Source organism: Hypanus sabinus, chromosome 5 (genome assembly GCF_030144855.1).
Source record: "Hypanus sabinus isolate sHypSab1 chromosome 5, sHypSab1.hap1, whole genome shotgun sequence".
Classification (NCBI taxonomy): domain Eukaryota; kingdom Metazoa; phylum Chordata; class Chondrichthyes; order Myliobatiformes; family Dasyatidae; genus Hypanus; species Hypanus sabinus.
The window spans coordinates 21,776,133-21,793,106 of record NC_082710.1 but is presented as its reverse complement, the minus strand read 5'-3'; the positions used below and the strand labels follow the sequence as shown (position 1 = coordinate 21,793,106).

General features: G+C 39.7%; 1 protein-coding gene across 2 annotated transcripts in view; it reads right to left on the bottom strand.

The window, feature by feature from the left end:
* The window catches only part of fer (fer (fps/fes related) tyrosine kinase), a 128,522-nt gene extending 112,277 nt beyond the window's left edge, over nucleotides 1–16,245 (bottom strand). For both annotated transcript variants that reach the window (XM_059969499.1, XM_059969498.1), the window contains exon 1: nucleotides 16,081–16,245. The gene's annotated coding sequence lies outside the window, so the exon portion shown is untranslated. The remainder of the gene's footprint in view (nucleotides 1–16,080) is intronic.
* Nucleotides 16,246–16,974: the final 729 nt, after the last annotated feature.

The window sequence follows — 16,974 nt, the reverse complement described above, 5'->3', positions numbered from 1 at the left end:
AATAAATGATATTTGGAATTGGATTTTGTGTTAAAAGATTATGAATTTTTTTGTTTTTGATGTGATGATTGACACCAAGTATGTTGTTGTCTAAGTAAGGGGTAGGCTTAATAAGCTGTAGCTTCAGCCTACACCTTTTGGTCTGTTTTAAAGAATATCTATGTTTTTTGTTGTAGTTTTGTCCAATTAAATCATCGTTGTAAATTATGCTTTTTGTTATGTTCGCACTGACAGAAATAAATTAATTTCATTCATTCATGCAACACAGTACTGTAAACAATTCAAGAATATTTTCAAAGCCTCCTTGGAAAAATAAACATATAGTCAAGGACTCCTGAAGTCCTTGGTCTATTTTTGCTCCAAGTGGATGAGAAACATTTGGAGAGGTGTTGTGAACCTTGGTCCATACTGGTCCATGGACTGAAAAGGGAGAGGTTAAAGAGCAGAAAGCCACTTGGGAGCTTCTAAAAGAAATTCATAACCTTCTTTAATAACAGGTTACTGGCAGAATAAAAATACAATGCAGATAAATGTAAATTTCACTGAAAATGCTTGCAAACACATTTACATTCAGGATTGACTGACATGCTCTAGGCAACAGACAGAGCAAAGAAAGGCTGGCACACATAGTGTAAATGCAACCTGCTCAAATTCTGCAATCACTAAATTAAAGAAAATAAAGTAAACTCTCCAATGCATCAAAGTATTATTTCAACCAGAAGTTATTACACAGATCACAACTCTTTGACAAGAAGCTTTTTCCTCACATTCAGGTGAGGAAAGGGCTTGCCAGAAAAGCCTATCTTATTAGCCCTTTACACTTTTATTCAAGTCTTCTCTCATCAATAACATTATTGATAACTCTTTGCTATTGAACTCATCTCCTGAAATCAGAAATATGAATAATAAATAAAAGGAATTAATGCCATAAAAGGAATTAATGACATGGACTGCTGCAAAAGGTTTATTAAGGGAGTCAATTTCAACTTTTGAAATGGTGGAAAAGTGGAGAACAGCAAACCTAAATATATTTGAAAGGCAAGCAGTAAAAACAACTTTGACAAGGAAGAAATTTCAAAAAATTACAGCAAAAATTGTGTAGTAAATGAAGATTAAAATACTGACAGACAAAATATTAAAACTGTCTCCAGAAAAGCTAAACGAGCTGGTTTACCACAATGAGATTGTGTTAAAGGTATGCAGACAGATAACAGAATCAGAGAAAATGAAGAAACACACAAGACCAGGCTAGACACTGAAGGTTGGAGGCCTGTATTCTGAGGGTGGTTGAGAGATAAACACAAGATATTCTGATATTCTGTAGTTGCTGGAAATCTTGAGCAACATACACAAAATGCTGGCGGAACTCAGCAAGTCAAGCAGCATCAGTAAATACGAAAGTGTGAGGTCCACCCCGAAGTGGTACAAGTAATAGAATTGAAAATTTTAACATCGATCCTTCAAAATTAAAATCAATCAAAATTCAGATTGTAACCTCCTTTCCTCAGTTATCCCTCTTAAATAAAGTATACTATTTATTAAATTCAGGTTTTAAATTTGGTTTTGGTTAAAATGATAATGCTGATGATAATGATTGGTGCAACTGACGGTTTCCTCTGTCAAAACATTATCAGAAACACAAACACATTGACATGAGATCACAATGGATCTATCTTTTCTTGATCTAAATCTGATAAACAAATATTCAGAACTGCAAATTCAATTGAAATATTATAAAAATATTTAAAATGTCCAAATTCAGCGAGTTTAAATGTAACAGAAGGTGGCACACATTGTCAGACATATAACAAGATAACCAATTCACAATTAGTAAAATACAGAATTTATTTCTCCTCAGTAATGTTGCTACAAATAAGCTAAGATAGGAAAATAAAATCTCTTCTAATGAGACCATATTCTGAACTAGCAAAGCATGTAGACAGGAACTGATAGAAGAAATATGAAACAAAAATGTGAAAATTGCATTCCAGCAAAACTGCTTTGCTGTGCATTAGGATCATTGCTATATATGTTCATCTGTTCCATTTTATCTACGCTAGCCACCACCGTGCCCAAAAGGATCATTCTTTTGAAACACAGAAAACCTACAGCACAATACAGGTCCTTCGGCCCACAAAGTTGTGCCGAACATGTCCCTACCTTAGAAATTACTAGGCTTACCTATATAGCCCTCTATTTTTCTAAGCTCCATGTACCGATCCAAAAGTATCTTAAGAGGCCCTATTGTATCCGCCTCCACCACTGTTGCCAGCAGCCCATTCCACGCATTCACCACTGAGTAAAAAACATACCCCTGACATCTCCTCTGTACCTACTTCCAAGTACCTTAATTCTGTGTCCTCTTGTGGCAACCATTTCAGCCCTTGGAAAAAAGCCTCTGACGATCCACACAATCAATGCCTCTCATCATCTTATATACCTCTATCAGGTCACCTCTCATCCTCCCTCACTCCAGGAAAAAAAAGGCTGAGTTATTCAACCTATTCTCATAAGGCACACTCCCCAATCCAGGCAACATCCTCGTAAATCTCCTCTGCACCCTTTCTGTGGCTTCCACATCCTTTCTGTAGTGAGGCGACCAGAACTGAGCAAGTGTGGTCTGACCAGGGTCCTATATAGCTGCAACATTACCTCTCGGTTCCTAAATTCAATTCCACAATTGATGAAGGCCAATACACCGTATGCCTTCTTAACCACAGAGTCAATCTGTGCAGCTGCTTTGAGCATCCTACGGACACGGACCCCAAGATCCCTCTGATCCTCCACACTGCCAACAGTCTTACCATTAATACTATATTCTGCCATCAATTTTGACCTACCAAAATGAACCACTTCACACACTGGGTTGAAGTCCATCTGCCACTTCTCAGCCCAGTTTGCATCCTATCAAAGTCCCACTGTAACCTCTGACAGCCCTCCACACTATCCACAACACCTCCAACCTTTGTGTCATCAGCAAACTTACTAACCCATCTCTCCACTTCCTCATCCAGGTCATTTATAAAAATCACGAAGAGTAAGGGTCCCAGAACAGATCCCTGAGATGCTCCACTGGTGACCGACCTCCAAGCAGAATATGATCCGTCTACAACCATTCTTTGCCTTCTGTGGATAAGCCAGTTCTGGATCCACAAAGCAATATCCCCTTGGATCCCATGCCTCCTTACTTTCTCAATAAGCCTTGCATGGGGGTACCTTATCAAATGCCTTGCTGAAATCCATATACACTACATCTACAGCTCTATCTTCATCACGTGTTTAGTCACATCCTCAAAAAATTCAATCAGGCTCATAAAGCATGACCTGCCCTTGATAAAGTCATTCCTAATCATCTTATAGCTCTCCAAATGTTCATAAATCCTGACTCTCAGGATCTTCTCCTTCAACTTTCTAACCAGAGGTAAGACTCATTAGTCTGTAATTTCCTGGGCTATCTCTTCTCCCTTTCTTGAATAAAGGAACAACATCCACAACCCTCCAATCCTCCGGAACCTCTCCCATCCCCATTGATGATGCAAAGATCATCGCCAGAGGCTCAGCAATCTCCTCCCTCGCATCCCACGGCACCCTGGGGTACATTTCATCCGGTCCTGGCGACTTATCCAACTTGATGCTTTCCAAAGCTCCAGTACATCCTCTTTCTTAATATCTACATGCTCAAGCTTTTCATTCTGCCTCAAGTCACCACTATAATCACCAAGATCCTTCTCCATAGTGAATACTTAAGTATAGATTAAGTACCTCTGCTATTTCCTCCGCTTCCATACACACTTTCTCACTGTCACACTTGACAGGTCCTAATCTTTCACATCTTATCCTCTTGTTCTTCACATACTTGTAGAATGCCTTGGGGTTTTCCTTAATCCTGCCCACCAAGGCCTTTGCATGGCCCCTTCTGGCTCTCCTAATTTCCTTCTTAAGTTTCTTCTTAGTAGCCTTATAATCTTCTAGATCTCTAACATTACCTAGCTCTCTGAACCTTTTGTAAGCTTTTCTTTTCTTCTTGACTAGATTTATTACAGCCTTTGTACACCACGGTTCCTGTACCCTACCATAACTTCCCTGTCTCATTGGAACGTACCTATGCAGAACTCCACACAAATATCCCTTGAACATTTGCCACATTTCTTCCATACTTTTCCCTGAGAACGAGTTTCCAAATTAAGCATCCAATTTCCTGCCTGATAACCTCATAATTCCCCTTACTCCAATTAAACACTTTTCTAACTTGTCTGTTCCCATCTCTGTCCAATGCTATTGTAAAGGAGATAGAATTGCGATCACTATCTCCAACATGCTCTCCCACTGAGAGATCTGACACCTGACCAGGTTCATTTCCCAATACCAAATCAAGTACAGCCTCTCCTCTTGTAGGCTTATCTACATATTGTGTCAAGGAACCTTCCTGCACACACCTAACAAACTCCACCCCATCTAAACTCTTTGCTCTAGGGAGATGCCAATCGAGATTTGGGAAATTAAAATCTCCCGTCACGACAACTCTGGTATTATTACACCTTTCCAGGATCTGTTACCCTATCTACTCCTCGATATCCCTGTTACTATTGGGTGGCCTATAAAAAACACCCAGTATAGTAATTGACCCCTTCCTGTTCCTAACCTCCACCCACAGAGACTCCGTAGACAATCCCTCCATGGCATTCACCTTTTCTGCAGCTGTGACACTATCTCTGATCAACAGTGCTACGCCCCCACCTCTTTTGCCTCCCTCCCTGTCTTTTCAGAAACATCTAAAACCTGGCACTTGAAGTAACCATTCCTGTCCCTGAGCCATCCAAGACTCTGTAATGGTCACCACATCATAGCTCCAAGTACTGATCCAGGCTCTAAGCTCATCCACTTTGTTCACAATACTCCTTGCGTTAAAGTAGACACATCTCAAACTGTCCGTCTAGGCACGTCCCTTCTCTATCACCTGCCTATCTTCCCTCTTGCACTGTCTACAAGCTTTTTCTATTTGTGAGGCAACCTCCTCTTCCCCAGTCTCTTCGGTTCGGTTCCCACCCCCCAACAATTCTAGTTTAAACTCTCCCCAGAAGCCTCAGCAAACCTCCCCGCTAGCATATTGGTCCCCCTGAACACACAGGTGGCGCCTCCATTTTCTGAACATTTGCTTTATGACACATCACTTTTACGAAAGACCTACATTAGTTACTTGTTTTCGCTACCTGAAGAGTGCTTTCACTTTTACAAAAAAAGGCAGCGCGTACCCCAAGCAGCCAAGCTCCTCCCCCGGAACTGCATTCTGGCCGTCATAGATTAAATAATACAGACATTTTTGCGAAAGTGGAATTTAAAGATAGTCATGGGTGGTTTGATCGTTTTTTGAGGTGACGGCAGCTTCATAGCTTAAAGGTTACTACAGAGAGTGCTTCCATCCACAGCGCTTGTGTGAGATTTTCACTACGCTTGACAGTGCTGCAATGATTGCAGAAAAGTATTTCTACTTTATATAGGCTGTGTAAGTTTTATATGTTATTTGGTATGATTTGATAGGTTATTTTTGGGTCTGGGAACGCTCAGAAATTTTTCCCATATAAATTAAAGGTAATTGCTTCTTCACTTTACACCATTCCGGCTTATGAACCATTTCATTGGAACGCTCTACCTTTGGATAATGGGGGAAACCCGTAATAATCAAATCTGCATTCATCACCTATTCAGGTAGAAAACTGAAAATATATTCTCCTGACTGAAGATATTTCCTCCCATGTAAATGCAAAATGGTTGCATCGTCATCCTGAGGCTACGTACGGTCTCCAGTTCTCAAATGCCTTGCCAAGGAAAGCAGATTCTCAGCATGTTATCAAGCACTCTAAGAATTTCATTTTCAATGTGATTGCCTCACAATCTTCAACACCAGAGTATTTAGATCCATTCTTTTAATTTCATAACCCAAAACATCTTTAGCTGCTGTGCTGGCTGCTACTAATAAGGAGTGATAAGGAAATGAAATGACAAACATGAAGATGAGCATTTCATACTGGATGAGTTGGTGGCAAAGGATCAGGAATGACAATTAGGCAAGGTTCTGTGGATCCGCAATGGGCTAGCAAAAGATTATGGCAAAAACAGCACTATGGGCCAAAAGTCAAACATTGTGATGGGTCAAGTTGAAGCGTGTGACGAGGGTAGATAATGTTGGTCTTTATGATGGATTTAATATAAGTTTGGAAGTTCAGGGTCCAACAGTGCATAACTGAGAAAAAGAGGTCTTATGCTCTAAATAAGTTGAAGGATGATCTTGAACTACTGAACAATTCTTGATAAGCACACACATCAAGATCTTGCCTCAACTTCTTAGTCCCTGAAAACATGCACCATTTCCAACCTTCTTTTCCTTTTTGGTCTTGTCACCTCACCAAATCTACCTTCCACCAGTTTGCTGTCCTCTTCTGACATACCTATTGTTGAAATTTCCAACAGAGTTTCTCTCCCATCCTATATATAATGACTTGAAAGAGTATTCAGCCCCCACAACTACTTTCATATTGTACTGTATCATTTTAAAAATTTGAAACATACTGAAGTAGAATTTTTGACCTAATCTACTGTGTGCATACATCTACTGATGCTTCCAGACACATCATCAGTAATGTTCCTGGAATCATCGGGTGTTTCAGGTCTTTCAACATCATACACCCTTCTCCAGGTGACCCAGCCGGGACTGATCAGACCCCAGCTTGTGTCCAGATGGCTAACTACACAAGACTCCATGGCTCCCCTCTCTTGAGCCACAGCCACCTTAAGGCCCTCTCTGCTGCATCGGTGGTACTGCGGATGGCTCTCCTCTTCCTCTCTCCCTCAATGCCCAAATTGCTGTAGGCTCTGGCTAAAGAACGGGCTGCGAATCCCTTACAATCAACTTACACTGGGAGACACCTCGCTCTCCATCCAGCCTGCTGGCAGTTGCTGACCAGTCCTGCATATTTAGATAGCTTCCTTGGAAGAGAAAGGCCTCTTCCAAGTGATCTTCCCATGGGACTGTCAGCTCCAGCATCACCACCTGCTTCGTAGACTCAGACACAGGGACAATGTCTGATCGCAGGATGGTGGCTGCGATACAAAAAATTGTGCATGTCAAATCAAAAGAAAAATTCCAAAACCTGTCAACAATTTACTAAAAATAATTAAAATTGTGACTCTGAAAAAATATACATCCCCTCTGTAATTACTATACTAAATTTCATCAGGTGCATTTATTAACTCACCCAATTTGTTGATGTAGAAAATAAGAGGATCGCCTGAATAAATACCCCCTCCCTCTGTAAGAATCAACAGTATAGTTGATTTTCAAGAGACCAAACAAAAATGAAGACAAAAAGCATTCAAGGAAAGTCAGGGAAATGATAAGAGAAGCACAAATCTGGGGAAGGGTACAAAACCAACTCAAAGGCAGTGAACATACCTCAGAGCTCAGTGGCAGTCCATTATGAAAAAGTGGAAAAAAAAGTATGAAATCATAGCCACCTGCTTAGGTCAAGCTGTCCCTTTAAACTTAGTCACTGGAGAAGAATAGTACTTGTAAGAGAAGCTACTGTGATGCTAACAGCCACTGAGTGAGCTATAGAAGTCAGTGAGTGCAAAGTTCATGGCTCCACAATCTCTATGGCCATGCATATAAAGGGTACTGTAAATTCTGGTGTATAAGCCAAGAAATTGGTACTAAATTTTGGTCCTAAAATTAGCGGGTCGTCTTATACTCAGGGTGCCAACTTTGGAAAAACAAATACATGGAAGACAGGTCGTAGTTATTGGCTGTTTTTGAGTCAATTTTGTTCCACTGTTGTCGCATGAATTCTTAGAATGATTTGTTTAAACTCACATCTGGTGGCTGGAGCATGGAGATCAAACCACGCGGGATGACTGTAATGTGCATATTTTCAGCTTTCAATGCTGCTTTTGTCTCATCTGACAAGTGCGCTTTGAACACGTCCCAGACAGGTAGCGACTTTTCTTTCCCAAAACCCACAGGACATCGACGCCACACCTCTTTAACCCACTTGAAGCAACCGGCTTCGTCCATCCAGCAGCATTCTTGAATGTAAACAACAACACCCCATGCGAACTTTCTGAGCAATCTTTGTTTTTTGTCTCAACACAAGATCTTGTCTATTCATAAATCGGGTGCACCAACTTCGCATAGCTTTGAAATTTTCACTGACCTCAGTGTTTTTCGGTCCATTTCAACGCTTGAACTCCAACCATTTCTCTGGTAACAATGAATCCAGACGATCGCTGGTGATTCACGCACTCCAAAACTTTTTCTTCTAGTTTTGACCACTGGCACGTTTTCCCATGGTTTGCACATTTCGTCTCTGGCATTTCCCTCAGCGTGTCCTCTGCCTTTCTCCACTCTTTCACTTGTTTCTCATTTACACTAAACTTCTTTACAGCTGCAGAATTATTCGTTCTTTTAGCAAAATCAACAACTTTCAGCTTGAAGCCAGCATCATATCGCATTTGTTTTAATCTTTTGTGCCTGGCGGTCGCAATCTCAATACTGAATAGAAATACCGATCCCGCCACCCCGTGTTATGTTTTAACGAGATTATGATGGGTGCTAAATAGTTTCGTGGTGGTTACAATTCTGAGCATTCTTTACCATTGGAGACCTAATCCAAAATTTCCTTCCCTGATTTATTTATTAAGAATTCGCTTATAACGCTCTACAATGTGTAGGCCTGTTTTTTTTAGCAGGTACTGGTTCACAAAATTTCCCGGTTCCGGATCTGGCAAAGCTGAGTACCAGCACGTGAGATCTTGTGATCTTTTTCTGGTTAAATCAAAAACCTCTACAAAAGGGGTCAGCTTATACAAAGGTTACATGAAAATGTCATTTTTTTAACCTTGAAAATGGGGGGGGGGGGGGGGGTCGGCTTATACTCTGGAATATATGGTATTTGTGGAGAAGTGGCAAGGAAGAAGCCTTAGCTTGAAAAAACCATAGCCATTAAGATTTTGCAAAGTGTCACTTAGAAGACACTGTGAAGATGTGGAAGAGTGTCTTGTGATTAGATGAGGCTAAAATGGAACTTTTTGGCCCCAACACTAAATGGTACATGTGACATCAATCTAATACTACTGTGAAATGTGGTGGAGAATGCATCATGCTATAGAGATGCCTTTTAACAGTAGGAACTGAAAATATGGTTAGGATCAACTGGAAGATGAACGCAGCTAAATATAGACAGAAGCTGGATAAAAACATGCTAGCTTCAGCCAGGAAGCTTAAACTAGCAAGGAAAATCTTCTTTCAGCAGGACAACAACCCAAAGCATACTGCTAGAGCAACCATGGAGTGGGCTCAAATGAGGAAAATTGATGCCCTTGAGTGGTCCTGTCACAGTCCTGACTTAATGCGATTGAATATCTCTGGTATGAGCACAAGTTAGCAGTCCACTGATGTTCTCCAACTAACCTAGTATGGCTTGAGCAATTTTGTAAGGAGGAATGGGCAAATCTTGCTTTATATAGATTTTTGGATAAGTCTCTTATGAGCTTTGCACATTCTTCATGTGCAAAGCTCATAGAGATTTATCCAAAAAGATCACTGGCTGTAATAACTGTGAGAGGTGGTTTAGCTAACTCTTTGAGCAAAGGAAGATGAATACTCTTTCATTGCTGACATTTCAGTTTCCAAATTTTTAGTTTTTCATGCTCTACCATTTTCCCTGTTTTCTTTTAACTTACTGTGTAAAAAAGAAACATGTAAATCACAGATAAAAAAGCTCAGTTAAATTGATTAATATCCCTGGTTGTAGTACTTATTTATGTGAACAAAGAGTTGGGGGCTGAATACTTTTACAAGTACTTTATCTTTACCATTGGAATCTTGCAAGAATCTATCTTAGCAAATTTATACATCCTGTTCACATTTCCTTTGGTACTATCAAAGACAAAGGACAAGCTTTTAACAATAACTAGCTGTAATTTTTCCACACCTATTTGGAACCCACATCTATTTCTAATGTTAAACAGTTTGTGGAAATATCCAGTCATGAATGAGTCACCATTTCATTCTGTTAAACACCACCATCAAAGCCACCAGCTTTATGCCTTAAATTAACTTCTATAGTTGTCGCCTATTTTGTCTCCATTCATTGCAACATTGAGACATGATGGATAGCTCAGTTGACAGTTTGGAAATAGCGATGTCCCATTTGATCAGAAGTTGAGATTCCAACTACAAATTCTGATATACTTACAAGTTCAAAAACTCAAAGTACAGGTGGCCCCCATTTTTTGAACGTTCACTTTATGACAGCTTGCTGTTAACGAAAGATCTGTTTTTGCTAAGCAAAGTGGATTTTCACTTTTACGAAAAAAGACGCCCGCTTTACACATGTGTTTACTCCGAGAAAGACTACCATGATTGTGAAGCCTTGTGCGGACAGTTGTGCGCGCATGCGTGTATGTGCCGATTTTTTTTTTCTCCAAATAGGTTTTGGCTAAATCTTCCCAATTCTGATAAGTGAAACTACACCACACATACAATATTTTTACTTTATATAGGCCATATATTTATGATATCATTCCTGCTTGTACTATATGTTGGTGTTATTTTAGGTTTTATGTGCTATTTGGTATGATTTGGTAGGTTTTTTTTGGGTCTGGGAACACTCAAAAATTTTTTCCATATAAATTAATGCTAATTGCTTCTTCACTTTACGACCTTTCAGCTTACAAATGGTTTCATAGGAACACTCTACCTTTGGACAGCGGGAGAAACCTGTACATTTATTATCAAAGTATGTATACCACATACAACCTTTAGATTCACCTTTTTTACAGGCAACCCCAAAACAAAGAAACGCAATAGAACCTATTACAAAGACCGTCAAACATCTAATGTGCAAAAAAAGAAACAAATCATGCAAACAATAAAAAGAAAGCAAATAACATTCAGAACATTTATAACACCAGTACTCAACCAATATTTGTTGAAATCAGTGAGAATGCTTTTGCCACCACCAGAACTGACTGGCTGGACTCAGCAAATTTCAAAAATTTTCACCAACTCTACATGAATATTTCCTTACTTTCCTTGCAGACATACACTATTTCTTTAAATAAATACAGCTAATTCAAACTCTCACTCTTAACAAATTTAGAAAACAAAACAAATTCTTCTGTCTCTCTTTCTTCAATCTTTCCTCTGTACTCTACTCCACTCGGTTAGCATCCTCAGATGTTTGGTAACACTGACTGTCCATTTCCCTCCACCAATACTGCCTGAGTCACTGAGTTCTTTCAGCAGTTTGTTTGCTGCTCCATTTCCCTGTATCTGCAGTCTCTTTTGTCTCCCTGGATTTTCTTCTACATGATGACACAATACAAATTCTCTGGAGTGTCACAGGGAAATTTTGAGAGGCAGAAATAAGACAGGTGGTCCGAGTTTTACCCTCCCTGAGTGGAAATGTCAAATGCTAGTGGTCATAGTTTTAAAGTGAGAGGGGGCAAGTTTAAAGGAGATGTAAAAGGCAAAATGCTTTTATTTCCAAAGCAGAGAGAGTGGTAGGTTCCTGAAAGTGGTAGGAGCAAATATACTAATTTTTAAAATATAATGGGAAACTTTTGCACACTGGTTGAACACCCAAGTTGGTGTGGTCTTTCAATGATTCTATTACAGTCATAATTCTATTACGGATTTATTGAGTATGCCCACAAAATAATGAATCTCAGGGTTGTATATGGTGACGTGGATGTATTCTGCTAATAAATTTACTCAGAACTTTGAAAGGCACAAGAACAGGCAGGGAACAGAGGAACAGAGAATTTGTGCAGGCAGATGGGATTAGTTATGATTTTTATGGCAAGCAGAGATAGTGTTCCTGTGTATTCCCATACTGTTCTAGGTTCCAAAAGCAGTTTGTTGAGGGAGGCGAGCGGTACCTTTTCCACACACCATAAAATCAGTGAAGGCCTGACAATTATCAAATAAATCTCCCTACAGTTCTCAAATATTTCCCAAGGCATCTATTTACATTTTCCCTAGTCACTGGATCTTGCTGTCAAAACCAGTATTTATGACTAGCTTCAAATTCCTTTCAACTGAGTTGGTTGCAGTAATGTGTCAATCACACTGCTGTGGGTCCTACGTGAACTAGACTCAACAAAGATGGCAGCTTTCCTTACACAAGGTTATCAGCAATCCTGATGGATTTTTATGACAATCCAGAAATGAAATGGTTTACATCACAGATAGTAGTCTTTTACTATAAATACACACACATATGTATTTGGGTAGTTGAAGATATGGTGAAAGCTCTCCTTGTGTCTCTGGATTATTTGTCAATGCTTATGGTTTATTGCTCCATTATTCTAATTACCAGGCTACACAACTGCATTCTGGCAAAGAAGGTTTGGTTTGCATTTTCAAACCAGGGAATATTTTTTAAAAACTGAAAAACTGAATTTCAGTGCCTATCTTCAACTGAAATTTAAGATTAGTATAGACTCTAAAACCAAAAGTGAAATATTGCATATTGGAAATCAGAAATAAAAAAGTCAATGCTAGGCTGTGACCATGCTGGAGAGAGTGCAGAAGATTCACCAGCAAGTTTCCTAAATTGGCACACTTCAGTTATGGAGAGAGAATCAATAAGCTTGACTTGTTTTCCATGCAATGGAGGTAGCTGAAGTGACCAGATAGAAATATACAAAATCATGACAGGCATACATATAGATTATAGTTAAAATCATTTCTCATGAAGGGCATGTCAAAAGCAGGAGGGCTTATGTTTAAAGAAGAATTTTAAAGAGGATTCAAGGTTCTTTCTTAAACTCAGAGTGGTGTTAGCTGGAAAGTGCTGACAGAGGAGGTAGCGAAATCAGAAACATGTACTATGCTAAAGAGGCATTTTCACCCACAGTTTAATTTGCAAGGCACAGAGGGATACAGTCCTAATATAGGCAAATAGGATGAGGTCAGCATGGATGTGGTGAGCTGAGAGGCCATCTTCTGTGCTGTACATCTCTATGAAAAGCAACATTTTAAAGTGGCAAAGACTCAGACAGTATATTTTATTCTATTAATAGTTAAACTACAGAACTTAGAGCAGTATGAGAATTGGCTTAGTGCAAGGGTTAAGAAATATCAGAAAAAAGCACTACTTCACCACCACAATGAGGTATGCATGATTTTAAAAAGTCATACAAACGCTGTAATTTAGAATAAAAATGCTGGCAACATTTTTATTTTGTTTTTGTTTATTTTGATTTTGATTTTGTTAAGGTATGTTATCTTAAAATAATACATAAAATCCATTTGAAATCTACAAATTTTCTTTCAAATGCTGCAGATTACATCTGCTTTCAATTGTTATCAAAGCGATTTGAATAAGAGAAAAGGAGAATTGGAAATATCTTAAAGTTACAGGTACAAATAATATTACTCCAGTTATTTTAAAATAAAATAAACCTGATCTGTTTTAAAAATATTCTATCAGTTGCTATTGTAGATAAAAAGCAATCCGACTTTTGCAATAGTTCCCTTGGGGCAAAATGGCATTTCTTTTTCAATAAAATTTTTAAAAAGCAGCAAAATTAAAGTCCATTATTAAGGATAAAGGTTTCAGGATTCTTGGAGGTACATGATGAAATAAGTAGGCCAAAGTCAGTGTGGTTTCCTTAGGGGAAAATCTTGACTAACAAATCTACTGGAATTCTTTGAGGAAATAACAGGCAGGATAGACAAAAGAGAGTCAGTGGCTATTGTTTACTTGGATTTTCAGAAGGCCTTTGTCAAGGTGCTGCACGTAAGGCTGCTTAACAAGATAAGAGCCCATGATATTACAGGAAATATATTACCATGGATAGAAGATTGGCTGACTGGCAGCAAGCAAAGTGTGGGAATAAAGGGGGCCTTTTTCTGGTTGACTGCGGTGACTAGTGGTGTTCCACAGGGGTTAATGGTAGGTCCGCTGCTTTTTTGCATTATTTGTTATAGTGACAGAGCTAATGGGTTTGTGACCAAATTTGCAGATGATACAAAGATAGGTGGAGGGGCAGGCAGTGTTAAGGAAGTAGTTAGTTTGCAGAAGGATTTGGACAGATTTGGATAATGGGCAGAGAAGTGACAGTGTAGGGAAGTATATGGGGTGAAGAAATAAGGCACAGACTTTTCTAAACATGAACAAATTTTCAGAAATTGGAGGTGCAAAGGGACGTAGGAGTCATCGTGGAGGATTCCCCAAGGGTTAACTTGCAGGTTAAGTCAGTTTTGATTCTTATGGCAAGCACATAGTGATAGATTACAGGTTGAAAGCAAGCAATATTAGCAATCATTCCAAGAGTATTACAACATAAAAGCTGGGATATAAGGTTCAGGCTTTATAAGGATTGATCGGACCACATTTAGAGTACTGGAACCCAAAACTGTTCACATATCTCAGGAAGGAATTCTCTTTGCTGTCCATTGATTTTTGATGACAACTGAGGCCTGGGCAAGGTTATATGGAAGACCTGCAAGTTGTCCATGCTGCAAGTCTCCCCTCTCCACGCCACTGATGTTGTCCAAGGGAAGGGCATTAGGACCCATACAACTTGGCACCAGTGTCGTCACAGAGCAATGTGTGATTAAGTGCCTTGCTCAAAAACACAACACGTTGCCTCAGCTAAGGCTTGAACTAGCAACCTTGAAATCACAAGACCAATGCCTTAACCGCTTGGCCATGCGCCACAGGAAGGAATTGGACAGAGTCCAGTTGAGGTTTATGAGAATGATCCCGGGAATGAAAGAGTTAATGTGTGAGGACTGTTTGATGACACTGGGCTTGTGTTCACTGGTTTAGAAGAAAGGTAGAAGGGTGGGTGGGGGAGGTCTCATTGAAACTTACTGAACATTGAAAGGCCTGGATAGAGTGAACATGTATAATTACAGAATTGATGGGCATCCCTTTTGAACAGAACTGAAGAGAAATTTATTTAGCAAAAGGATGGTTTATCTGTGGAATTCATTGTCACAGCTGTGGAGGCCAAGAAATTTGGTACATTTAAAATGGAGGTTCAAAGTAAACCTATTGTCAAAGTATTTATCACCATATACAACCATTATTCATTTCCTTGCAGGCATTTACAGGAAAATAAAATATCATACAATTTATGAAAAAGCAAATAACAAAGACTGACAAACAACCAATATGCAAAAGAGGTCAAATCATGCAAATAATAAAAATGTGAATAATACTAAACTGTAGAGTTCTTGAAAGTGAGTTTGCGTGCTATGTAATCAGTTCAGCGTTGAGGTGAGTGAAATTATTTACGGTGGTTCAAGGGGTCTGATGGTTGCAGTTACACGATTCTTGATTCGCAAAAGGTTACCGGACAGAATAGCGTTAAGGAGGGAAATAAATGAGCCATGATTGAATAGCGTAACAGACTCTCCTTGGGCCGAATAGCCTAATTCTGCTCCTATATCTGATGGTCTCATGGTCTAAAATAAAACAGTATATCATTTATCTTAGGTAAACTAAGCTACTTCATTTATGTTTTTATAAGAGCAATCACATACTGCAAACAACTATTAAGAACTCTTCATGTGCAGTAATGTTCTAAATATATCAATATGATAAACTGATTCTCTGCCTATCTGCTCCAATAATGAACTAATAACCTACAGTTGAAGACGATTTGCGTCTTAACAAAATTGTTCAAGTTATTCGAGCGAAAACAGATGCATGCTATGATTACGAATAAACAAGCAGAAATCAGTTGCTGTCATGACAAATAACCGATATATTACAGTACGCGATATTTTAACGAAAATTAAAAGAACTGAAACGCCGTTTCGCCCTCCTCATATGTTGCCTATCCCGAATTGTTCCATTATTTCCTGTTTTGATTTCAGAGGATACAATGCCGGGCTGGATGAAGCGGGCGAGAGGTATGGGGCGTGCAGACGTCGCCGTGAAACCCAGATCTGGGGTTGTCGGGGGTCGCGCCGCTGGGCTCGGGGGCTGCGATAGCCGGAGATGGCATTAATCAGCCGGGGTCTTGTCACTCTACACACACTCTCTCACTCCAAGATTCGCCTACCTCATCAGCAACAACGCGAAGGGGAGTAATCGCCCGCTGGAGTACGGAGTCACCATGGGTTAGACTCTGAACCGGAAACATTGATTGATGTTCAAACCGATCTACTTTTTTTTAACTTTTAATAATCGCCCGTCGAGGTCCAACCGTTCCCAGGCAGCGCGCATGCGCGGTGCTGTGCGATTGCCTGCTGGGGAAGAGGGCAGAGTTCCAGCGGGATAATTTTCCGGAGTGAGCAGGCGCCGAGGGTCCCGGCCAGCGTTACTGCGCATGTTCCGTTGGGCGTCAAGTTTCGTTGGAGAGCTCGAGCTTGCTTTGCAGTATTCCCTTGCTTCAGATGACTTTTCCTTTTTTTTTTGCTACTTTTGGTGTGGTATTAACATCTCCTTGTAAAACTGCGTTACTTATCGTATAACGCACACCAGAGAGAGCATTGCATTGTAAACTGTCCTTGCCACTCCCTATAAAACATTGGTCGTGGGCACGGCTGTCAGGGGCTTCTGAATAGAACATGCGCGTTAGGAAAAAGAATTCCTCATTGGAAGTAAAACATGAGAATAGGAGCGACAAACCATACATCCGTAAGGAAAACTGATCATTTGCCGGCTCGTGAATGATTGGTTTAAAAAAAGCCTTTAAATATGCCTGCATAAAACTCATCTGCGAAATGAAGATTGATTTTGAGAGATTATGTTGTTGCTCTCAGATGGTTTGATGAAGTGATATTCCAAGTGATACAAAATATATTGAAAGCTTTCTATAGATGTCCTTAGAAAATCTCCCAACCCTTGTACTGTCAGGAGTAGAGGGATTAGATAAGTCTTGTGAAGAAGTTTTGAGTCTGCAACACAATACACAGAGTACTGAAAAGATTAAAAGTGAGTCAAAAACAGGCTG